The sequence below is a fragment of the Artibeus jamaicensis genome, unplaced genomic scaffold (assembly GCF_021234435.1).
Source record: "Artibeus jamaicensis isolate MK-2021 breed Jamaican fruit bat unplaced genomic scaffold, CSHL_Jam_final scaffold_461, whole genome shotgun sequence".
Classification (NCBI taxonomy): Eukaryota; Metazoa; Chordata; class Mammalia; order Chiroptera; family Phyllostomidae; genus Artibeus; species Artibeus jamaicensis.
This window is the reverse complement of record NW_026522045.1, coordinates 8,364,429-8,390,509: the sequence shown is the minus strand read 5'-3', so window position 1 is coordinate 8,390,509 and position 26,081 is coordinate 8,364,429.

Below are 26,081 nucleotides of genomic sequence, written 5' to 3'. Positions count from 1 at the left end.
AAAAAGCTTGGGTAGCAATTCTCACATCAAACAAAATAGGCTTCAAAAAAAGGGCCATAAAGAGAGACCCAGAAGGTCACTTCATAATACTCAAGGGAAGAATCCACCAAGAAGACATTAAAATCATAAATATATATGCACCCAACATAGGATCACCCAAATATATAAAGAAAATTGTAGAGGACTTGAAGAAAGATATTGACAGCAACACAATTATAGTAGGGGATTTTAACATCCCACTGTCAAAAATGGACACATCTTCCAAACTAAATATCAAAAAAGATATTGTGGCATTAAACAACACCCTAGATGAAATGGACTTAACTGATATATAACAGCCCTTCATCTGAAAAAAAGCTAAATACACATTTTTTTCAAATGCATTTGGAACATTTTCAAAGATAGACCACATGATAGGACATAAAACGAGCCTCAACAAATTCAAGAAAATTGAAATCATAAACATTTTCTCTGACCACAAGGGACTGAAACTGGAAACCCGCCCCAAAGGAAAAAACACAAAACACCCAAAATCATGGAGACTGAATGGTATGCTATGAAACAACGAATGGGTCAAGAATGAAATTAGGGAAGAAATCAAAAAGTTTCTGGAAACAAATCAATATGAACTCTTGACAACCCAAAACTTATGGGACAGGGTGAATGAAGTACTCAGAGGGAAGTTCATAAAAATGCAGGCTTACCTAAAGAAGATAGAAACATTTCAAACAAATAACCTAACCCTATGCCTGCAAGAACTCGAGGAACAACAACAAAGACAGCCCAGAGCAAGTAGAAGGAAGGTAGTAACCAAGATCAGAGCAGAATTAAATGACATACAGACTAAAAGCACATTCATTGATCTAATGATCAATGAATCCAGGAGTTGCCTTTTTGAAAAGATAAACAAAAGAGACAAGCCTTCAAGAAGGCTCATCAAGAAAAGAAGAGAGAGGACAAAAGTAAACACAATCAGAAATGAAAGAGGGGAGATTACAACTGACATTACAGAAATAGAAGTGATTGTAATAAATTACTATGAAGAACTGTATGCCAAGAAATTTGAAAACCTAGGTGAAATGGACAAATTTCTAGAAAAATATAATCTTCTAAAACTCAATGAAAAAGACGCAGAAAATCTGAATAGACCAATAACAGCAGATGAAATTGAAGCAGTAACCAAAAAACTCCTGACACACAAAAGTCCTGTACCACATGGTTTCACAGGAGAATTCCACAAAGCATTTAAGAAAGAGCTAACCCCTATTTTTTACAGACTATTCCAAAAAATCCAAAATGATGGAAAACTCCCAAACTCCTTTTATGAAGCCAGCATCATCTTAATTCCAAAACCAGATAGAGACACAACAAAGAAAGAAAACTTCAGTCCAATATAGCTAATGAACATAGACACTAAAATCTTCAACAAAATATTGGCAAATTGCATCCAACAATACATCAAAAAGATCATACACCATGACCAAGCGGGATTCATCCCAGGGATGCAAGGATGGATCAACATTCGCAAATCAGTAAATGTAATACATCACATAAACAAAAGCAAAGACAAAAAGCACATGATCATATCAATAGACACAGGATAAGCTTTTGATAAGGTGCAACACCCATTTATGATAAAAACACTCAGCAAAGTGGGAATACAGGGAGCATTCCTCAATATAATAAAGGCCATATATGAGAGACCTACAGCCAACATCATACTCAATGGGAAAAAACTAAAAGCTTTTCCATTAAGATCAGGAACAAGACAAGGATGTCCACTTTTACCAGTTCTATTCAATATACTGTTGGAAGTTTTATCCACAGTGATGAGGCAAGAAAAGGAAATAAAAGGCATCCAAATTGGAAAGGAGGAAACAAAACTGTCACTGTTTGCAGATAACAGGATTGTGTACATGGAAAATCCTATAGACTCTACCAAAAAACTGCTGGGAGTAATAAATGAATTTGGCAAAACAGCAGGTTACAAAGTCAATATCAAGAAATCAAAGGCATTTTTGTATACCAAGAATGAATCAGCAGAAGCAGAAATCAAGGAAAAAAATCCCATTTGATATAGCAAAAACAAAAATAAAATATCTAGGAATAAACCTACCTAAGGTGGTAAAAAACCTGTATGCAGTAAGCTACACAGCACTGAAGAAAGAAATCAAGGGAGACAGAAACAAATGGAAACATATACCTTGTTCATGGATTGGAAGAATTAATATCATCAAAATGTCCATACTACCCAAAGCAATACACAGATTCAATGCAATACCTATTAAAGTACCAATGGCATATTTCACAGACGTAGAACAGACACTTCAAAAATTTATTTGGAACCATAAACGACCCCAAATAGCAGCTACAATTTTGAGACAGAAGAACAAAGTAGGAGATATCACAGTACCTGATATCAAAATGTATTACAAAGCGTCTGTAATCAAAACAGCCTGGTACTGGCATAAAAACAGGTACATAGACCAATGGAACAGAATAGAGAGCCCAGAAATGAACCCATGTCTCTACAGTCAATTAATATTCAACCAAGGGGGCAGTAACATAAAATGGAGTAAAGATAGCCTCTTCAACAAATGATGTTGGGAGAACTGGACAACTACATGAAAAAAAAAATGAAACTTGAGCACAGACTTACACCATACGCAAAAATAAATTCAAGGTGGATAAAAGTTTAAGCCTTGAAACCATTAAAGTCCTAGAGGAGAACATTGGCAGGAAAATCTCAGATATTTCACACAGCAACATTTTTACTGATATGTCCCCTAGAGCAAGGAATATAAAGGAAAGAATAGACAAATGGGATCTCATGAAAATAAAAAGCTTCTGTGTGGCAAAAAAAAAAGTATTAAATTAAAAATATAACCAACTGTATGGGAAAACATATTTGCCAATGATACCTCAGACAAAGGTTTAATCACCAAAATATACAAAGAATTCACACTACTCCACTCTAAGAAGACAACCAACCCAATCAAAAAATGGGAAAAGGACTTGAACAAACACTGCTCCAAGGAAGACATACAGAAGATCCAGAGACACATGAAGAGATGCTCAATGTTGCTAGCTATCAAAGAAATGCAAATTAAAACCACAATGATACCACTTTTCACCAGTTAGGATGGCTATCATAAACAAAGCAACAGACAACAAATGTTGGAGAGGTTGTGGGGAAAAGTGGTCCTTAGTTCACTTTTGGCGGGATTGCAGACTGGTACAACCATTATGGAAAACAGTATGGAATTTTCTCAGAAAAATAAAAATGGACCTGCCTTTTGACCCAGCAATTCCACTGCTAGGATTATATCCTAAGAACCCTGAAACATCAATTTCAAAGAACCTATGCATCACAATGTTCATAGCAGCACAATTTACAATAGCTAAGAGTTGGAAGCAATTTAGGTGCCTGTCAGTAAATGAATGGATCAAAAAATTGTGGTACATATACACAATGAAATTCTATGCAGCAGAGAGAAGGAAGGAGCTACTACCGTTTGCAACCACATGGATGGAACTGGAAAGCATTATGCTGAGTAAAATAGGCCAGGCAGTGAAAGACAAAGACCATATGATCTCACCTTCAACAGGACGGTAATAAAACAAACCAGCAAGCAAAATAAAAACAAAGACTCTGAAATAGACAACAGGGGGACAGTGACCAGAGGGGACAGGGGAGGGAATTTCAGGGGAAAAGGGGGAGGGATTTAGAAGAACTAGTATAAAGGACACATGGACAACAGCCAAGGGGGGTGGAAATGGGAGGGAGGTGGGGAGCATGGGGGGTGGGCTGGAATGGGAGTAAAAGACAGAAAACTGTACTTGAAAAATAATTTTAAAAAAAGAATCAATAGAGATGATTTAAAACAGAAACAAAAACATAAGAACCTAGCTGTCATGGATGTATCTGTGAATTTTGTATTAACATGATTATTTTTTAATGCATTTATTTTTAAGATTTTATTTATTTATCCTTAGAGGGGAAGGGAAGGAGAGAGAGAGAGAGAGAGAAACATCCATGTATGGTTGCCTTTCCTGCATCCCCTGCTGGGAACTGGCCTGCAGGGAACTGGGTTGCAACCCAGGCATGTGCCCTGGCTGGGAATCGAACCGAGATTGTCTGGTTTGCAGGCCTGCGCTCAGTCCACTGAGCTACACCAGCCAGGGCTCCGTATTAACATGATTATTATAGCTTAAAATGATAATTTTAAGCATATGATTAATTAGCATTTTAATGTTTTGAAGCAAGTTCTCAAAGCTAATGTGAATAGGAAGAGTGGAAGTTTTGCCAATTATTTCTGAAAGGAAGAATTCTTATTATCCATGTGAGAAAGGTAACATAAGGAAATAAATGCTGTGCAAGTCTTGCTGTAGCAATATATTCTTCTATATAGACAAGTCCTGTGGTCCTTACATTTTACCTATCAGAAGTGTTATATGACAAAAGGACCAGCTGTAGTTTTGGGTTTTAATTGACACTATGTGATGTCTCATCGCCTCTCCCCTTGAAGGGAACATCTGGACCCTTGAAGCTAAGTGGGGCATTATCTTGTAACCCCAACTTCTTTGCTATACATCTTCCATTAGTAGAATAATGGCAAATATTCAGAATATCGAGTTCTGTATGTGAGTTAGGCAATTCTTCTTTGTAGGTCTATAAGCAGACTGTTTTTAAGGTATCTACCCAGGGCGATAGTGTTCATCCTTAGTCTGTTATTGTAATGCTAGCTGTGATATGGTTCCCCTAAAACCGTATTATAGAAATAATGTTACCATAGCTGGGAATAAAACTTGCCAGGAATTTCTGATTCCTAGTCAAACATGAAAAATAGTGGCCTATTATCCCCATACTCTTGTGTAATTGGCATAGATAAACATTAAAATTGCTGGGTACTACTTGAATTGTATTTTCTACCAAGTAGACTTTTAATTTTCAGACATTACTGAGATTCTTGAAAGCTTTTGATAGATGTAAGCAATATCCTTCTAAACTACAGTAGGTATTGTAAATATGATGATGTCTGAGGTAGGAAGTTAAAATTATTGAATGAATTTTATTGTCAATCAAAAACTTGCCCTTTTACCTTTGACAGTTTTTTTCCCTTACTATCTTTGGTTTCCTTGCCTGCAAAATGAAATCTTGACCACAGTATTTTTAAATTAACTTTAATGAAATATAACTATATATCATAAAATTAACTTACTTTAAGTGTACAATTCAGCATTTGTAATTGACATTATAATCCAGTTTTAGAATATTTTTATCACCCCGGTAAGATCATTCATCCCAATAGAAATACGAATCTATTTTTTGCCTCCATAGATTTGCCTTTTCTGGACATGTTATATAAATGGATTGACCATAGTCCTGCCCAGTGTGGCTTAGTTGGTTGGAGCATTGTCCCATAACTGAAAGATTATGGGTCAGATTTTCTGTCTGGGTGTATGTGATACCTGGTTCCAGGGCATACAAGAGGCAGCCAGTTCATGTTTCTCACATCAAAGTTTCTCTCTCTCCCTACCTTTCTCTTTAAAAGCAATGAATAAAAAGAAATGTCCTAGCCCTGTCTGGTGTAGCTCAGTGGATTGAGCCCAGATCTATGAGTCAGAGGATTGCGGTTCGATTCCCAGTCAGGGCACATGCCTGGGTTGCAACCCAGTTCCCTGCAGGCCAGTTCCCAGCAGGGGATGCACTAGAGGCAACTATACATTGATGTTTCTCTCCCTCTCTCCTTCCCCTCTAAAGATGAATAAAATAGCTTTAAAAATGTCCTGATTTGAAGATAAATTTTTAAATGGATTTTACCATAGTTTTTTTTTAAGTTTAGCCAAAAGTTCCTTCAGATAAAAAAGTCTATATAAATTCCTCACTTTTTTATTAAATGGGTAATAGATACTGTTATTTATGTTTTTCCCAGAAGTTGGTGCCCACAACAACTCCAAATAGCAGCTGCAATTTTGAGAAAGAACAAAGTAGGAGGGATCACAATACCTGATACCAAACTGTATTACAAGACCACTGTGATCAAAACAGCCTGGTATTGGCATAAAAACAGGCACATCGACCAATGGAACAAAACAGATAGCCCAGAAATCAACCCAAGTCTCTACAGTCAATTAATATTTGACAAAGGGGGCAGCAACATAAAATATGCCAGCAACATATTTTTACTCCATAAAATGGAGTAAAAATAGCCTCTTCAACAAATGGTGTTGGGAGAACTGGACAGCTACGTGCAAAAAAATGAAACTTGAGCACCAACTTATACCATGCACCAAAATAAATTCAAGGTGGATAAGAGATTTAAATATAAGTTTAAATCCTAGAAGAGACTATTAAAGTCCTAGAAGAGAGCACAGGCAGGAAAATCTCAGATATTTCATGCAGCAACTTTTTTGCTGATATGTCCCCTAGAGCATGGATTATAAAGGAAAGAATAAACAAATGGGATCTCATCAAAATAAAAAGCTTTTTCATGGCTAAAAAGAATAGCATTAAAATAAAAAGAGAACCAACTGCATGGGAAAACATATTTGCCAATGATACTTCAGACAATGGTTTAATCTCCAAAATATACAAAGAACTTACACAACTCCACTTTAAGAAGACAAGTAACCCAATTAAAAATTGGGTGAAGGAGATGAACAGACATTTCTCCAAGTAGGACATGCAGAGGATCCAGAGACAAATGAAAAGATGCTCAATATTGCCAGCTATCAGAGAGATGCAAATTAAAATTACAATGAGATACCACTTCACACTGGTCAGGATGGCTATCATAAACAAAGCAACAAACAACAAATGTTGGAGAGGTTGTGGAGAAAAGGGGACCCTAGTTCATGGTTGGTGGGATTGCAGACTGGTACAACCACTATAGAAAACAGTTGGGAATTTTCTCAGAAAACTAAAAATGGATCTGCCTTTTTACCCAGCAATTCCACTGCTAGGATTATATCCTAAGAACCCTGAAACACCAATCCAAAAGAACCTATGCACCCCAATGTTCATAGTAGCACAATTTACAATAACCAAGTGCTGGAAGCAACCTAAGTGCCCATCAGTAAATGAATGAATGGATCAAAAAAACTATGGTACATTTACAGAATGTAATTCTATGCAACACAAAGAAAGAATGAGCTCCTACCCTTTGTAATATCATAGATGCAACTGGAAAGCCTTATGCTAAGTGAAATAAGCCAGGCAGTGAGGTGGGGATGGCTGGGGGGTGTAGCTGGGATTGGAGTGAAAGGCATAAAATTGTACCTGAACAACAATTAAAATAAAAAATACAAATACAAAAACCATTTATTGAATAAACTATATTGAGCCCATTGTTTGTACTTGCTTCTTCTATTGAATATAATCAATAAGAAAGGTGTGTGTTTATTTTTGGGCTTTCTCTTGTGTTCCATTGATCTATGTGTCTGTTTTTATGTCATTAGTATGCTGTTTTAATTATTATGGCCTTGTAGTATAATTTGACATTAGCTAACGTAATGTCTGCTTACATCTCTCTTATTCAACATAGTACTGGAAGTCCTTCCCAGCTATAGCAATCAGACAAGAAGAAGAAATAAAAGCCATCCAAATTGGAAAGGAGGTATAAAACTGTCTTTATCTACAGATGACATGATAGTTTACACAGAGAACCCCAAAGATTCTACTCAGAAACTGCTAGAACTGATAAGAATTGTTCTTTTTTTTAAGATTTTATTTATTTATCTTTAGGGGGGGAAGGGAAGGAGAGAGGGAGAAAAATATTAATGTATGGTTTCCTCTTATGCCTCCCCTGCTAGGAACTGGCCTGCAACCCAGGCATGTGCCCTGACTGGGAATCAAACCGAGATCCTTTGGCTCACAGGTCCACACTAAATCCACTCTGCTACACCAGCCAGGGCAAGAATTGTTCTTATTTTTTAAAAAAATTTATTTTGAGAGAGAGGGGAAGGGAAAAGAGAGGCAGAGAAACATCAATGTGTTTCTCTCATGTCCCTTACTAGGGACCTGGCCCCCAACCCAGGCATGTGCCCTGACTGGGAATCAATCGGGTGACCTTTTGGTTCACAGGTTGGCACTCAATCCACTGAACCACACAAGCCAGGGCATGATAAGAGATGTTCTACAGGCAGCTTTAGGGACCTACTGAATCTAGTTTTGCATGAAGATAATGCCGTTATTTCCCTTTGTCTACTCTTTTTATAACTTCCCAGTGGTTTCCTCACCTCTTTTTCTGCCTACCGTTTTAGCTTACTTTTAATTTTGATTTTCTCATGGCCCCTTTTTTCAACTTCATGTTCTTTTGTCAGTCTTTTCAAGTGCCTCTGCTATAGGTCTGATTCCTTCCACACTTTTGGAAATATTTCCAAATTTCTGCTAGAATCTGATTCTTTCTATACTATATTTCTGGAGATATTTCCATATTGCTACTTAAAGTTGAATTCTTTCTATAGTTCTGAATTTTTTTCTTTTTTAAAAAATTATTTATTTATTTTTATTGATTATGCCATTACAGTTGTTCTATTCCCCCCTTCATTCCCCTCCACCATACCCCCCATCCCCACCATTACCCTCCTTTAGTTTACGACCATGTGTCTCAAGTTCTTTAGATTCTGTATTTCCCATACTATTCTTGCCCCCCCATCTATTTTCTATCTACTGTCTATGCTACTTATTTTCTGTACCTTCTCCCCCTTCTCCTCCTCCCACTCCCCTGTTGCTAACCTTCCTTGAGATCTTCATTTCTATGTTTCCACTCCTGATCTAGCTGTCCTTTTAGTTTGCTTTTGTTTTAGGTGTGGTTGTTAATAACTGTGAGTTTGCTGTCCTTTCACTGTTCATGTTTTTTTTATTTCTTTTTCTTAGATAAGTCCCTTTAACATTTCATATAATAAGGGCTTGGTGATGATGAACTCCTTGAATTTGATCTTATCTGAGAAGCACTTTATCTGTCCTTCCATTCTAAATGAAAGTTTTGCTGGATAGAGTAATCTTGGTTGTAGGTCTTCGGATTTCATGATTTGGAATACTTCTTTCCAGCCCCTTCTTGCCTGTAAGGTCTCTTTTGAGAAATCTGCTGACAGTCTGATGGGAACTACTTTGTAGGTGACTGTCCCCTTCTGTCTTGCTGACCTATGTTATCTCTGGCTACAGCTTTTTATGCCTACCTTCTCATAGGCTGCCAGTAGCATATAGGATGGCTTCCTGTGTTCCAAATGCCCACCCTTGTCTTAGTCAAATATGAACTGGGATGAAAAGACAGAGTTGTTGGAATAAAGTATGGGTGCCTGAGTCTGATCTCTCTGCAGTAATGTTGTAGGCAAATTTCTTTAGAATAGTCAGTGCATGTTGGCAGGCACCATGGTGTATGTATTTTTCTAGTACAGCTACTAACCTCAACATAACCTGATTGGGAAATCAAGGCTAATGTAAAACAAACAATGGTGTACACATTATATTTTATAACATTTTTGTTTTAAAAGCAGCATTTATTAATTATAAGAACATTTAAAAATACTGAGAACCAAAAAGAAAAAAAATATTTCCTGTCTCCCCAGCCACAAGGGAGAGCTTGTTCTTTAAGTACTTAGTGTTTAGGAAAAAGCAAAAGCGCTACAGAAGTTCAGATAACCAAGATGTACTGATGATTAGAAGTGAAGTGGCCAATAAACAAGCGAAGGAGAAATTTGAGTTAGGCCATGAAGTATACTGATGATTTTGCCTTTTAATGGGAGTTTCAACCAAGATGAAGGCTTAGGCAGAAATACTTCGCTTCCTTGCACCACAAAGAAAAAAGGATAACAACCAATTTAAAAGCAAAGAACAATCAAAACTGCCAGAAAAACATGTTCAGGGAAGTCCAACAACCAAGGAGTTAAACAAACATTCACCCAGACGATAGTAGGGGTGGAGACAGGCAACTGGATGGAGAGGACTCATGGCAAAACTGTGGCTGGAGGATCAGTTCAGGCAAGGCAGCAGCTAGCGTACTATGCAGGCAATCCCACATTTGCACACAGACAAGCCAGGGGGAGCAACAGGGTAACAAGACAGACTGGAAAACCTAGGGTATCAGTGTGGGAAACTAAAGACTGAAAATTCCAGGCTGTAAAAAAAATCTGTGGGGATTGCGTGAGAAACCTGCAGCCTCACTGTAGAATTGCTTGGAGAGACCCACAGGGTCCTAAAATGTACACAAACCCACCCACTTGTGAATCAGCACTTGAAAGGGCACAATATGCTTGGGGGAAAGGAGGGAAGTGACAAAGTGGGACAAGAGCGGAGCAAGTGGTATTGTTCTCTCTCTGACTGCTCCCCCACAGACAGCACACAAGGGAGCAGAGGGTCACCATACCCTGGGGAATACCTAAAGCTCTTCCCCTTACAATGTAACAGATGCACCAAGATGAAGAAATACCACTCAAGTAAAAGAACAGATTAAAAATCCAGAAAAATAAGTAACAGGAAGATATAGACAACCTGTCTGATGTAGATTTCAAAACACTGGTAATCAAGATGCTCACAGAATTGATTGAGTTGGGCCACAAAATGAAGGAAGAAATGAAGGCTACACAAAGTGAAAAAAGAAAAATATACAGGGAACTAAGAGTGAACAGAAGGAAACTGGGACTCAAATCAACAACTGGAACAAAAGGAAGAAATAAGCAACCAACTGGAACAGAATGAGAAATAAGAATGCAAAAAAGTGAGGAGAGGCTTGGGAACATTTGGGAAAACTTTAAGCATTATAACATCCAAATGATAGGGGTGCCAGAAGGAGAAGAGGAAAGGCAAGGTATTGAAAAATTATTTGAACAAATAGTGAAGGAAAACTCCCCCAAATTTGGCAAAGGAAATAGACTTCCAGGAAGTCTAGGAAGCTCAGAGGGCTCCAAATAAGTTGAACCCAAGGAGGAGTACACCAAGGCACATAATAATTAAGTTACCTAAGATTAATGATGAGAGAATCTTAAAAGCAGCAAGAGGAAAGGAGACAGTTACCTACAAAGGAGTGCCCATAAAGCTAGCAGCTGATTTCTCAAAACAAACCTTACAAGCAAGAAGGGGCTGGAAAGAAGCATTCCAAGTCATGAAAGGCAGGGACCTACATCCAAGATTACTCTATCCACCAAAGCTGTCATTAAAATAGAAGTGAAGGTAAAGTGCTTGCCACATAAGGTCAAGTTAAAGGAGTTCATCACAAAGACTCTATTATAAGCAATGTTATAGGAACTTACCTAAGAAATAGGAGATTGAAAACTATGAAAAGTAAAATGACAACAAACACAACTATAAACAACTGAACCTAAAAAAAACAACTAAGCAAACAACTAGAACAGGCACAGAATCATAGAAATGGAGCTCACATGGAGGGAGATCAACAGGAAGGGGGTGGGGGGAGAATAGCAGGGAAAAGCACAGGGAATAAAAAGCATAATTGGTAGGCACAAAATAGACAGGGAGAGGTTAAGACTAGTATAGGAAATGGAGAAGCCAAAGAACTTACATGTATGACCCATAGACATAAACTGGGATGAGGAATGCTCAAGGGTGAGGGGGGTGGTGTAGGGAGGAATGGGCAAAAGAAGAGAAAAATATCGGGACAACTGTAATAGCATAATCAATAAAATATACTTTATAAAAAGAAATATAGTGGTGATTTCATCTATAGAGGGCAGGGCATTCTGGTAGAGATGCAATAGTTAAAAGACACATAGGAGAGAATTCTGTGCTATAGATAAAACTGTGAGAAACTTTTATGTATTAGAGTGGTTGAGATGTATGCCTTGTATGGGTTGTGACAGAGAAACAGGCACTCTTTCTATTGATAGGAATGTAAATTGGTAAATCTTTTTCTTAAGGCAGCTTGGTAAGATACATTTAAATTTAGAACATGCTGACCATTTGACCCAGCAATTTCATTTCTAGGAGTTAATTGCACTATGTACTTGTGTATATAAGTACAAAGATGGGTGTATAGAGAATTGTGTATATTTGCAATTATTCTTTCTTTTAAAGCTTAGTAGAACTTGCCAGTGAGGTCATCTGGGTCTGGAATTTCCTTTATGGGAAAAGTTTTGAGGATTTATTCAATTTTGTTATTGGTCATAGGTCTGGTTAGGTTGTAAATTTTATTTTTCTATGTTTTTATCCAGGAGTTTTAGTTTTCAGCAGGAAGGTTAATCCAGATGTCTGCCTGGCTATGTATAACTTCATATTACAACAACATTAAGTTCAAATCCATATAGCTTTAAGTTTAATTCACAGTTAAAATAATGATGATTCTATAGTTGTTGCCCTGAATCAAGAACTAAATAAAAGTCTCTTTTCTTGCTAACATACGTTTTATTTTCCAGCTTTACCATCAATGACTACCATTACCACTGTCACTACCACCACCACCACAACTATCAGTGGCTTTGCCTTCAGTCAAAAACCACTAATATCAACTGAGATTAATGACAGTGTTCCAGTTGGTTTTACTTTTACAACTTTTACTTCTACTGTTAAGTAAGTCTGTTAATTTGAAAATTTTTATATGTTTAATTTTATTTATCATGTACAGGCATAATTTGTTTGTATAGCTTCAGAATAGTGTTTGAAAGTTAGTTAAATGACTGAGGAGTTGAAGGAGCAGTTAGAGAAAGGATTTCTGTAGCATAGGAAATTGAACACTAACAGGATACCTTAGTCTTCTGAATACCATTATAATAAAATTATTATATATATGTTTAATAATTTGACAGTGCTTTACAAATTTCATATCATTTAATCCTCACAGTAGCCCTATAAAATAGGCACTATTTTTGTTCCCATTTTATAGATGAGAAAATTCAAGCACATAGAGATTTTATAGTCTGCTCCTGGTCACACTTTTGGTAGTGGTTGAGTCCGTATTCTTATAGTCTGTGTTATGTTCCTTTCTAATTGTTCTTGTTTTTTATTAACTTTTTATTTTGAGATAATTGTAGCATCACATGTACTTCTAAGAAGTAATACAAAAAATTCTGTCTTTGTACCCAGTTTCTCCCAATAATAACTCTAGTACATTATACATGCAGAATATTGATGTTGATACAGTCAAGATACAGAACAGTTCCATCACCACAAGGATCCCTCCTGTTACCTGTTTTTCTGTTGTTCAGTTACAGTTGTCCCCATTTTCCCCTAGTACTCTCCCCAGCCCTGCCCACCCCCACCTTCCACATTCAGTCTTCTCCCCCATTGTCTTTGTCCATGGGTCCTTTATACAAGTTCCCTGACGTGCCCCTTCTTTTCCCCATTATCCCCCTGCCCCCTCCCCTTTGGTCACTGTCAGTTTGTTATAGCCACACTTACTACCTTCCTTTCCCTGATGCTGCAACAATTAATCTGATCTCCATTTGTTTAATCTTGACATTTTTAGAAATGTTATTCAAATAGAATCATACAGTATGCAATTTTAGGGTATTAGTTTTTTTTCACTAGGCATACTTACTTGAGATAAAGTTGTCACGTGCATCGATAGATTGTTCTTTTTTATTTCTCAAAAGTATCCCATGGTATTGTGGATGTACCATAGTTTGTATAACTGTTCACTTGTTGGTGGATATCTAGGTTGTTTCTAGTTCGGGGCTAATATAAATACAACTTCTGTGAACATTGTTTACATTTTGTTTTGTAAATTTAGTCTCGTTCTCTGGGATAAATGCCCAGGAATTGCTAGGGAAGATGGGAAGTACATGTTTATTTTTTAAGAAACTGCCAAGTTCTTTTTCAGAATGTCTGTGCCATAGTACATACTCAACAGCAATGTGCGAGGGATTCAGTCTCATTCTTGTCAAGATTTGGTGTTGTCACTGCTTTTAAAACAAATTTTATCCCTTTTAATAGCTATAAAGTCTTCTCATTGTGATTTTAATTTACATTTTCCTTCTGGTAATGCTGTTGAACATTTTCATGCATGTATCTGCCATCAGCATATCTTCTCTGGTGAAAAGTCTATTCATATATTTTTTTGCTTTTTTACAAAATTATTTCTTTATTTTTAGAGAAGGGAAGGGAAGGAGAAAGAGACGGAGAACAACATCAATGTGTGGTTGCCTCTTGTGTGCTCTTTACTGGGGACCTGGCTCATAACCCAGGCATGTGCCCTGACTGGCAGTCGAACATGTGACCCTTTGGTTCACAGACCCATGCTCAATTCACTCAGCAACACCAGCCAGGCCCTCTTTTGTCCCTTTTAAAAAGAAATATTTATTTTTAGACAGAGAGAAGAAGGGAGACAGAGAGAGACAAACACCAGTGTGTGGTTGCCTCTCATGCACTCTCTACTGATGACCTAGCCTGCAACTCAGGCATGTGCCCTGACTGGGAATCTAATCCATGACCCTTTGGTTTGCAGGCTGGCACTCAATTTACTGAGCCACATCAGCCAGGGCTCTATTGTCATTTTTTTACTTGAATTTTTTTTTACTAAGTTTTAAGTGTTTTATATATTCTTGATACCAGTTCTTTATGCTGTGTTATATTTTCTCCAACTCTATAACTTGTCTGTTTATACTTTCAACATGGTATTTTGCCAAACAAAAGTCTTAGTTGATGAAGTCTAATTTACCAGTTTTTCCTGTAATGATTTATTCATTTAGTTTCAATTGTAAGAGCTCTTTGTCTAACTCTAGACCCCAAAGATTTTCTTTTTCTAAAAGCTTTATAGCTTTACATTTCGCATTTAAGCTCATGATTCACTTTGAGTTAATTTTTGTGAAAGGTGTGAGTTTTAAATTGATATTTGGGGATATCTAACATTTTTTTCATTTGGGGATATTCAATTTTTAAAAATTAAAAAAATTTTTTTAATTGATTATACTATTACAGTTGTTCTATTCCCCCCTTCATTCCTTTCCACCCTGTCCCCCCGTCCCAACCATTACCCCCCTTTAGTTTATGACCATGTGTCTCAAGTTCTTTAGATTCTATATTTTCCATACTATTCTTGCCCCCCATCTATATTCCATCTACTGTCTATGCTATTTATTTTCTGTACCTTCTTCCCCCTTCTCCTCCTCCCACTCCCCTGTTGCTAACCCTCCTTGAGATCTTCATTTCTATGTTTTCACTCCTGATCTAGCTGTCCTTTTAGTTTGCTTTTGTTTTAGGTGTGGTTGTTAATAACTGTGAGTTTGCTGTCCTTTCACTGTTCATGTTTTTTTAATTTCTTTTTCTTAGATAAGTCCCTTTAACATTTCATATAATAAGGGCTTGGTGATGATGAACTCCTTGAATTTGATCTTATCTGAGAAGCACTTTATCTGTCCTTCCATTCTAAATGAAAGTTTTGCTGGATAGAGCAATCTTGGTTGTAGGTCTTTGGATTTCATCACTTGGAATACCTCTTTCCAGCCCCTTCTTGCCTGTAAGGTCTCTTTTGAGAAATCTGCTGACAGTCTGATGGGAACTCCTTTGTAGGTGACTGTCGCCTTAGCTCTTGCTGCTTCTAGGATTCTCTCCTTCATTTTAATCTTGGCTAATGTAATGATGATGCGCCTTGGTGTGTTTCTTCTTGGGTCCAACTTCTTTGGGAATCTCTGAGCTTCCTGGATTTCCTGGAAGTCTGTTTCCTTTGCCAGATTGGGGAAATTCTCCTTTATTATTTGTTCAAATAAGTTTTCCACTGGTGGCTGTTCCTTTCCCCCTTCTGGTACCCCTATAATTCGGATGTTGGAGCATTTAAAGATGTCCTGGAGGTTCCTAAGACTCTCCTCATTTCTTTGAATTCTTGCTTCTTCACTCTTTTCTGTTTGGCCATTATTTGCTTTCTTCTGGTCCTCTCCATTGATTTGAGTCTCAGTTTCCTTTTCATCGCTATTGGTTTCCTGTGCAATTCCGTTCATTTCAATTAGTTTCTCCTTCATATGTTTCTCTAATTTGTGGCTATAATCAACCAGTTCTGTGAGGATCCTGATCACCAGTGTTTTAAACTGTGCATCTGAGAGTTTTGCTATTTCTTCATTGCTTAGATTTATAGGCTCTGGGGCTTTGAGATCTTCTTGAGCCATTGTTGGTCTGTCCGCGCCCATTAAATATGAGGAGTGGAGCCTTGGACTCCCAGGTCGCTGGATTGTGATGCTGTAATGTGGGGGCATGGTCAGAGTGGGGAAATGGTGACCCCCTCTGCTGTTTAGCGCCACTGGGTGAGGAGCAGAGCCTTATGTGGTTCACTAAGGTAGGGCCACTCAGGTCGCTGGGTTATGACGCTATATGTGGAGGCGGGGTCAGAGCGGGAAAATGACGGTGCCCTCTGCTGCCACTCACCGCTGGGGTTTGCTGGGTCCCGTCTAATCGCCCACTCCCTCACTTGTCATTCTGTGCAAAAATGTGCAGCCCTGCTCCCTCGCTGTTTCCCCGCAGTCGCTGGCTGGGTCTCTCACTAGTTCCAGCCCTGGGCCTGGATTCCGCACGCCTGAGTCCGTCTGACTAAGTTTTCCTGTGCTACCCCGCTCTGCCAGCTGCTGGTTTCGCCCCTCTTACCGGTCAGGCGAAGAATTTGTTGTTAACAGACTTCCGAAAAGCTCAATTTTCTGTGTTCTGGCTGTGTTTTCTGTTGCTAATATTTAGTTGTCTCTAAACTTGGTTGTGTGAGAAAACACGGCGTCTCCACCTATGCCTCCATTTTGGCGGAAGTCCGATATTCAATTTTTTTTTAGATTTTTAAAAGTTCATTTTATTTTATCTTTTTTAAAAGATTTTATTTATTTATCTTTAGAGGGGAAGGGGGGAAGGAGAGAGGGAGAGAAACATCAATGTATGGTTGCCTTTTGTGCATCCCCTGCTGGGAGCTGGCCTGCAGGGAACCGTCCTGCAACCCAGGCATGTGCCCTGACTGGGAATCAAACCGTGATTGTATGGTTCACAGGCCTGCGCTCAATCCACTGAGCTACACCAGCCAGGGCCCAATTTTTTTTATTATCACTTATTGAAAGGCTATCTTCCTCCATTGAATCACTTTTGTACCATTCTCAAAAATCAACTAGATATATTTGTGTTAAATACTTTTTCTGCCTTAATTGATACAATCATTTAATATTTTTCTTTGTTAGCTTGTTATTATGGTGAATTACACTGATTAATTTTCAAATGTTAAACCAGCCCTACATATATGGAATAAATACCACTTGCTGTATATATTTTTATTGTTGTTCAAGTATACTTGTCTGCATTTTTACCTCACCATGCTCCGCCATCCCCATCTCCCACCCTCAATCCTACCCCCTTTGCTTTGTCCATGAGTCCTTTATACATGTTCCTTGATGCTCTTTTCCCTATTATGCCTCTCCCCACTCCTCTCTGGTTGCTGTCCATTCGTTCTTTATTGCAGTGTCTCTGGTTGTATTTTGCTTGCTTATGTGTATAATTGTTTAATATATTTTTGGATTCAGTTTCCAGTGTTTTGTCTGAGGACTAATTGTATCTGAGTTCATGAGAGATTGGTCTATAGTTTTGTATTCTATCTTTTTTAAATTCTATCTCCAGTTTTGATATCTAGATAATACTGGTCTCAGAAAAATGATCAGGAACTATTCCTTCTCTTCTGTTTTATAGAAGAAATTGTGTAAAATTTGTGTTTATTCATTAAAGCTTGGCAGATTTCTTCATTGAAACTTCTGGGACTGGATATTATTTTGGGGGGAGCTTTTAAATTATCAGTCAATTTCCTTAGTGGTTCCAGGACTACTCCAATGATCTGTTTTTCATTTTCAATGCATTTTAGGAGTGTGTGGTTTTTAAGGTATAGGTCTGTCTCTTCTAAGTTTTCAAATTTATGAGTATAAAATTGTTTGTAGTGTTCTATTTTTGTTTCTTTAATAACTGTAGGGATACAAGGTCTGTCCAGAAGGTGTTCAGCCATGTAACATAAAAAAATAGAGACATTTATTGAAGAAGATACAAGAAACATCGTACATAGGACAATAATGCCTCAGTCCCCTTCCAAGTAGGCACATTGAGGCCTCACACAATTCTCTCAGTCTCCATCAGCTGCTCTGTCATATTTTCCTGAATGTCAATGGTGGTCTGAAATCTCCTCCCTTTCAAAAATTATTTTAGTATCGGGAAAAGCCACAAGTTACAAGGCACCAAATCTAGGCTATAGGGGGGCTGAGTCAACTGTGTGATTTCATGTTTCACCAAAAAACTCTTCACAAAACATAATGCATGAGCAGGCACATTGTTGTGATGAAGCTGCCAGTCGCCAGTTGCCCATAGCTGTGGCCCTCTGAATCACCCAAATAGTTTCTGCAGAAGAATGTTCAAGCTTAACGCAAAGTTTGATGCAGATTCATTGCTCTACTCACTCAGTCATTTTGAATGTGACAGGCACACAGTACACATGCTCTCACTCAATGGTGTCTACTCCTCCCACTGACTAATACAGTGAAATCATCCTTATTCACCCATGCATATGCCAATCCACTCTCCTTGGCTGCCAGCTTATACAGATGTTGCACAGACTGTTCTGCTGATATCAACAATGGCTGGACTTTTTCTAGACAGACCTAGTATTTCTGTTTCATTTCTGGTAGTGGTGTTTTGTATCTTTCTTTTATCAATTGTATTGATGTTTTCCCAAATAAGTAATTTTTGTTTTTTTTTACAAATCACTATTGTTGTCATTTTCAATTTTATTAATATCCACTCATTATTATTTCTTTTCATCTGACTATGTTGGGTTCATTTTGCTCTTTTGTCTAGTTATTTAAGGTATGAACTTTGTTTTTTGGGGGGCAGGGATTATAGTGTATCAAGATGTAATTTAATTGACAATAATAGCACAAAGAAGGAGGTAAGTAGCAGTCCTTTTTTTAAACTGACTCCATTCCCAGGAGAGGATGTAGCAGCTATATTGCAGCAAAATTGTGTTATACAATTGAAATTAGTTGATATTTATACTAATCATAGAGTCTTTAAATTAAGATGTTAATTGTAATCCCCATGGCAGCCAATAAAAAAAGAACTTTATGAAAGCAAACAAAACAATAAGAAAATTAAAATGGTATTCTGTAAAATATTTATGTAATACAAAGAAAACAGTAGTGGAGGAATGGAGGAACAAAAAGGAATAAGACATGGAGAAAACAAATAGGAAATAATAGATGTAACTTCTGCCTTATCAGTAAGTACCTTAATGCAAATGTATTTAACATCCCTTTAGAAGGCAGAGATTGGGGAATGGATTAAAGAAAATAATCTGGCCATATACTGCCTACAGAAGACACTTTGGATTCAAAGACACAAATGTCTGAGTGATGTTGATTGCAAAAAGTTGGATGCAAAAAGATATACCAAGCAAAAAGCAATCATAAGACAGCCAAAACTGTTATACCAATATCATGCAAAATAGACTTAAAAACAAAAAAAAGTTACTAGAGATAAAGAGGGACATTTTACAATGATAAAATAGCCCATACATCAGGAGATATAATAACTATAAATATATTATGCACCCAACAATAAAGCTCCAAAATATATTTTTAATAAAAAAACTGGCAGAACTAAAAGTTTAGATAGATAATTCAGCATTAAAATTCAGTGACCTTTGTAGGCATGTTCAATAATTTCTTTTTTAAAAGTATTTTATTGTTCAATTACAGTTGTATGCATTTACTCCCTAGTACTTCCGCCCACCACAGCCAAACCCACCTCCCTCCCTTGCTTCCATAAGTTATGAACTTTGATTATTGATTTCAGACATTTCATCTTTTCTAATGTAAGCATTTAGTACTATAAATATCCTTCTTATCACTGCATTCACTGTGTACATAGTTATGTTGTATTTTCATTTTTCATTCATTTCTATGCACAGTTGACCCTTGAACAATTTGTGCTTGAACTTGGTGTGTTGACTTATATGTGGATTTTTTTCTCCATAAAAACTGTAAATGTATTTTTTCTTCCTTATGATTTTTTTCTATAATATTTTCTTTTCTCTACCTTACTTTATTTTAAGAATACAGAATATAATACATATACAAGATATGTTTTAATTTTCTATTTATATTACCAGTTAGGCTTAACTACTAACAGCTTACTGTTAGGCTACTAGCAGTAAGCTGTTAGTTAAGTTTTCAGGGAGTCAAAAGGCACACGTGGATTTTCCACCTGAAACTAATATAAAATAATATTGACTGTCAACTATAACTAAAAACAAAAACCAAAAAACAAAGTTGTACATGGATTTTCAACTGCATGGGGTAGTATTGCCCCTACCCCCATGCTGTTCAAGGGTCAACTGTACTTGTAAATTTTTTTTATGAATTCCTCTTTGACCCATAGATTATTTAGGTTTGTGTTGTTTAATTTCAAAGTGTTTGGAGATTTTTCTTGTTTTCTTTCTATATTGATGTTTACTTTGATTCTACTATTGTATGGTCTTTCTTGGTGAATATTCTTTTTTATTTTTGTTAAGATTTTATTTACTTTTTAGATAGAGGGGAGGGAGAGAGAAAGAAAGGGAGAGAAACATTGATGTGGGAGAGAAACATCCACAAGTTGCCTTTCACACTCCCTCAACTGGAGATCTGGCCTGCAACCCAGGTATGTTCCCTGACTGAGAATTGTATCGGTGACCTTTTGGTTCACAGGCCTGCACTCAATACACTGAGCCACACTAGCAAGGGCACTTGGTGAATATTCTATGGGCACCTGGAAGTTGTGTTTTTTGCTGTTAGGAGCAGTGTACTATAAATGATAGTTAGATCCTGTTTTTTTCATGGTATTTTCAGATGTGCTTTTAAGATTTTTCTTTCTTTATCTTTAGTTTTCAGAAATTAAATATTGTCTGTATTGGTTCTGTTTGGGGTTGGCTCAGTTTTTGAATGGTTTATATCTTTTGCCAAATTTGGATTTTTCAACCTCTATTTTTCAGAGTACCTTTTCAATCCCATTCTCTGTTTTCCTCTCTAATGTATCATCCTTTGATGTTGTGAATTTTACCTCTTTTTTATTACTGTCCTCCAGAGTCCTTGAGATTATTTTCTTTTTTGTGTGCCGATTTTCTCTCTGCTGCTCTGTCAGTTCTATTGATCTATCCTCAAGTTCACAGATTCTCTCCTCTGTCATGTCCTATCTAGTATGAAACTCTACATATGAGCTTCTTCAGTTATTTTATTTTTCAGTTTTATAATTTCCATTTGGTTGTTTTTCATAACTTTTATTTCTTTGGTGAGATTTCCTATTTTTCATTTGTTTCTAGAGGATTTATAATTGCTGTTAGAGAACTTTTGATAGCTTTCTTCAGATCTTTTTGGATAATTCCATCATCTTATACCTCTCAATGTTGGCATCTATAGGTTGTCTTTTCTCTCGTGATTTGTGATTTTCCTGGTTCTTGATATGACGGGTAATTTTCAGTTGTATCCTAGATATTTTCTATATTGTGTTGGGAGAGTTGGAGTCCTATTTGAATCTCTTTTTTTTCATCAGGCAGTTCTTTTGTTGAACTGTAGTACAAGTGTTGGGTGCAATTGCATGTTCAGCCTCCCACTGGGCTCTGATCATACCACTCCAGCAAAAGTGGAGCACTGACTCACACTACCTCAGTGCAGATGAGTGGTATGGAAATTTAGCCCCACCCTTAACCCTACTGACTCCTTCCCCATGTAAGAGGGTGCTTGTGTAATACCACTTTATTGCCTCTCAATGGTAATTTAAGCTCAGCTTTCTGCTGGTCCCCTAGATACCCTAAACTAGGGAAAGTGGATGACTAACTCATACTACTTAGTTGCTACAGGGTAGAGGCAGACTTTCAGCTTCCTACTGGGCATCACTGACATAAGAGGAGAGAAGAAACAGGATGTGAATTACTCTCTCTACCTCATATCACTTTTTCCAGCCTCATTGATTCTGGGTTGGTATGGAAGTTTAGGTCTCTAATGGGCCTCACTGACAGAGGCTCTGGGAAGAAGGGGGACAGAGTGCTGATTATCCCTGTCTTGGTTTCTGGTGTCATTCATGGTGTTACCAGTGGGTATGGAAGTTAAGCTTTCCATTGAGCCTTGCTGACACCGAGGGTACTGGGAAGTGGAGGACTTTCTAGCCCATAATTACATTACCTTTTTTTGGGTTTCAATGATGGCCAATGGGTATAGAGATTAGCTCTTCATTGGGTCCCACTGACACTAAAGACAAAGGGTGAAGACTAACTACCTAATCCTGTCTTTACCTTATTAAGCCTTGTTGCTACTTGGTAGAGATTTAGATTCATTTTGTCACTGAACTGAGATGACAGTACCCTGGTAAAAGAATTGAACACTGCTTGCCTCTGCTGAACATGGAATTGATGATTACTTTTCCAACTCATCCTGCTGATATTTGCACCAGCAGAGGAATCAGAATATTGCATGGTTCCACCAATCAGAGGACCAAAGATCAGCTACCCGCTCAGCCTTTTTAATACCATCTTGTAGGGAAATAGGAATTTTGTTTGGTTCTGCCTAGTGAGGGATGTAAGATTATCCTCAACCTGCCTACACAGTTTTGAGGATACTGCTTAGATCTGGTATGGGTCACCTTGACTGAAAGCTGAGGAGAGAGGGAGTCCTATCTTTTTGACTGCACCTCATGCAGAATGGAGTTATTGTCATGCTATGCTGAGAGAGAAGAAAGGGAGCAGGTTTTGGACAACTTTAGCTGTTCCTAATGAGATTCACTAGATTTTTAAAATAAATCTGTATTTACTATATTTCCATAGGTTAATTTCCAAACACTTTTAATAGTTGTTTTTAAAATAATCTTTACCAGTTACAATGGTTTCTGGAGGGAGCAGTTCTAAGAAACTCCTCATGTACTACTTTCTTCATTAAATCCTCCAATGTGTTATACATTTAAAAATCTGATCATACTGCATTCTTTTTTTTTAGTTTGATTATAACTCCTGTGATGACATATCACCATCTAGACTCTGATAGATATATGGCACCTTGAGATAAAGGATTAAGAAAAGTACTTTTTCACTAGGCTACGCAGGTCAGTGCTTGGAACTGTACATTGATTGAGAGTGGTGAGGTTAGAAGATATTCTGATTAATCTACCTGCATAGTACAAGTATTTTCATATGAACAAAAGAGAATAGACCTGTGTTTAAAGGTTCATTTTCTATCAAAATATTGATAATCAGCTTAAAATATTTTTCTTAGGTGATAAATGCCCTAAATTAGGAACACTTTCGTATTTATAGTATATGTGAGAAAATTAATATTACCTTAAGATTAAAATGTAAGTTCAGATACTTAAATTATTATATTCTCATTTTCCTTTACAAACAACTATTTTACATGAAGAACTGAAAAAAGTGAAATTAGATCATAAAAGGTAAAACCTTAGATTCCCTAGACTGAAAGATTAAAGATCTGTCTCTTTGGGTTTTCGTATATTTTTTTCTTTAAATGTATTTATTTTAATTGTTGTTCAAGTACAGTTTTCTGTCTTTTACTCCCATCCCAGCTCACCCCCACAGTGCTCCCCACCTCCCTCCCATTTCCACCCACCTTAGTTTTTGCACATGTGTCCTTTAAAATTGTTCTTATAAACCCTTCTTCCCCTTTCCCCCTGAAATTCCCTCCCCTCTCCACTCTGGTCCCTGTCTGCTTGTTCCCTATTTCACTGTCTTTGGTTATATATTGCTTACTTGTTTGTTTTGTTGTTGAGGTTCCTGTTAAAGGTGAAATCATATGGTTTTGTCTTTCACCGCCTGGCTTATTTCACTCAGCATAATGCTTTCCAGTTCCATCCATGCTCTTGCAAAGGGTAGGAGCTCCTTCTTTCTTTCTGCTGCATAGCATTTCATTATGTAAATGTACCATAGATTTTTTTTAAATTTTTTTATTGATTATGCTGTTACAGTTGTTCTATTCCCCCCTTCATTTCCCTCCACCCTACCCCCCCATCCCCACCGTTACCCCCTCTTTAGTTTATGACCATGTGTCTCAATTCCTTTAGATTCTATATTTCCCATGCTATTCTTGCCCCCCCATCTATTTTCTATCTACTGTCTATGCTACTTATTTTCTGTACCTTCTCCCCCCTTCTCCCTCCTCCCACTCCCCTGTTGCTAACCCTCCTTGAGATCTTCATTTCTATGTTTTCACTCCTGATCTAGCTGTCCTTTTAGTTTGCTTTTGTTTTAGGTGTGGTTGTTAATAACTGTGAGTTTGTTGTCCTTTCACTGTTCATGTTTCTTTAACTTCTTTTTCTTAGATAAGTCCCTTTAACATTTCATATAATAAGGGCTTGGTGATGATGAACTCCTTGAATTTGATCTTATCTGAGAAGCACTTTATCTGTCCTTCCATTCTAAATGAAAGTTTTGCTGGATAGAGCAATCTTGGTTGTAGGTCTTTGGATTTCATCACTTGGAATACCTCTTTCCAGCCCCTTCTTGCCTGTAAGGTCTCTTTTGGGAAATCTGCTGACAGTCTGATGGGGACTCCTTTGTAGGTGACTGTCCCCTTAGCTCTTGCTGCTTCTAGGATTCTCTCCTTCATTTTAATTTTGGCTAATGTAATTATGATGTGCCTTGGTGTGTTCCTTCTTGGGTCCAACTTCTTTGGTACTCTCTGAGCTTCCTGGATTTCCTGGAAGTCTATTTCCTTTGCGAGATTAGGGAAATTCTCCTTTATTATTTTTTCAAATAAGTTTTCCACTGGTGGCTGTTCCTTTCCCCCTTCTGGTACCCCTATAATTTGGATGTTGGAGCATTTAAAGATGTCCTGGAGGTTCCTAAGACTCTCCTCATTTCTTTGAATTCTTGCTTCTTCACTCTTTTCTGTTTGGCCATTATTTGCTTTCTTCTGGTCCACTCCATTGATTTGAGTCCCAGTTTCCTTTTCATTGCTATTGGTTTCCTGTGCAATTCCATTCATTTCAATTAGTTTCGCCTTCATATATTTGTCTAATTTGTGGCTATAATCAACCAGTTCTGTGAGGATCCTGATGACCAGTGTTTTAAACTGTGCGTCTGTGAGTTTTGCTATTTCTTCATCGCTTAGATCTATGGGCTCTGGGGCTTTGAGATCTTTCGACATTTTTGGTCCGTTCTGGCCCTTTAAGTGTGAGAAGCGGTGCCTTGGACTCCCAGGTCGCTGGGTTGTGACGCTGTATGTGGTGGCGTGGTCAGAGCGGGGAAATGGCGACCCCCTCTGCTGTTTCTCACAGCTGGGTGATAAGCAGCGCCTTAGGTGGTTCACCTGGGCCGGGCCACTCAGAGTCGCTGGGTTATGACGCTATATGTGGAGGTGGGGTCAGAGTAGGGAAATGGAGGCGCCCTCCACTGCCACTTGCCGCGGGGATCTGCCGGGCCCTGGTCCAACCGCTCACTCCCTCGCCTGTCCGCCGGCGCACAAATGCGCGACCACAGTCAACACGCAGCACCGCTCCCCCGCTGTCTCCCCCGCGGTGGCTCGCTTGGTCGCTCACTAGGTCCAACCCTGCGCCTGGATTCTGCGCGTCTGGATTCCGGGCCTGAGTCCAGCTGACCGAGTCCTCCTGTGCAATCCCGCTTCACCAGCTGCTGGTTTCGCCCCTTAGCGGTCAGGCTGAAGAATTTGTTGTTAACAGACTTCCGAAAAGTTCAATTTTCCGTGTTCTGGCTGTGTTTTCTGTTGCTAATATTTAGTTGTCTCTAAACTTGATTGTGTGAGAAGGCATGGCACATCCACCTATGCCTCCATCTTGGCGGAAGTCCCCAATGTACCATAGATTTTAGGTTCATTCATTTACTAATGGGCACCTAGGTTTCTTCCAGCACTGGGCTATTGTAAATTGTGCTGCTATGAATATTGGGGTGCCTAATTTCTTTTGGATTGGTGTTTCAGGGTTCTTAGGATATAATCCTAGCAGTGGAATTGCTGGGTAAAAAGGCAGATCCAGTTTTAGTTTTCTGAGAAAATTCCATACTATTTTCCACCGTGGTTGTACCAGTCTGCAATCCCAACAATGAACTAGGGTCCCCTCTTCTCCACATCCTCTCCAACACTTGTTTGTTGCTTTGTTTATGATGGCCATTCTGACCGGTGTGAAGTGGTATCTCATT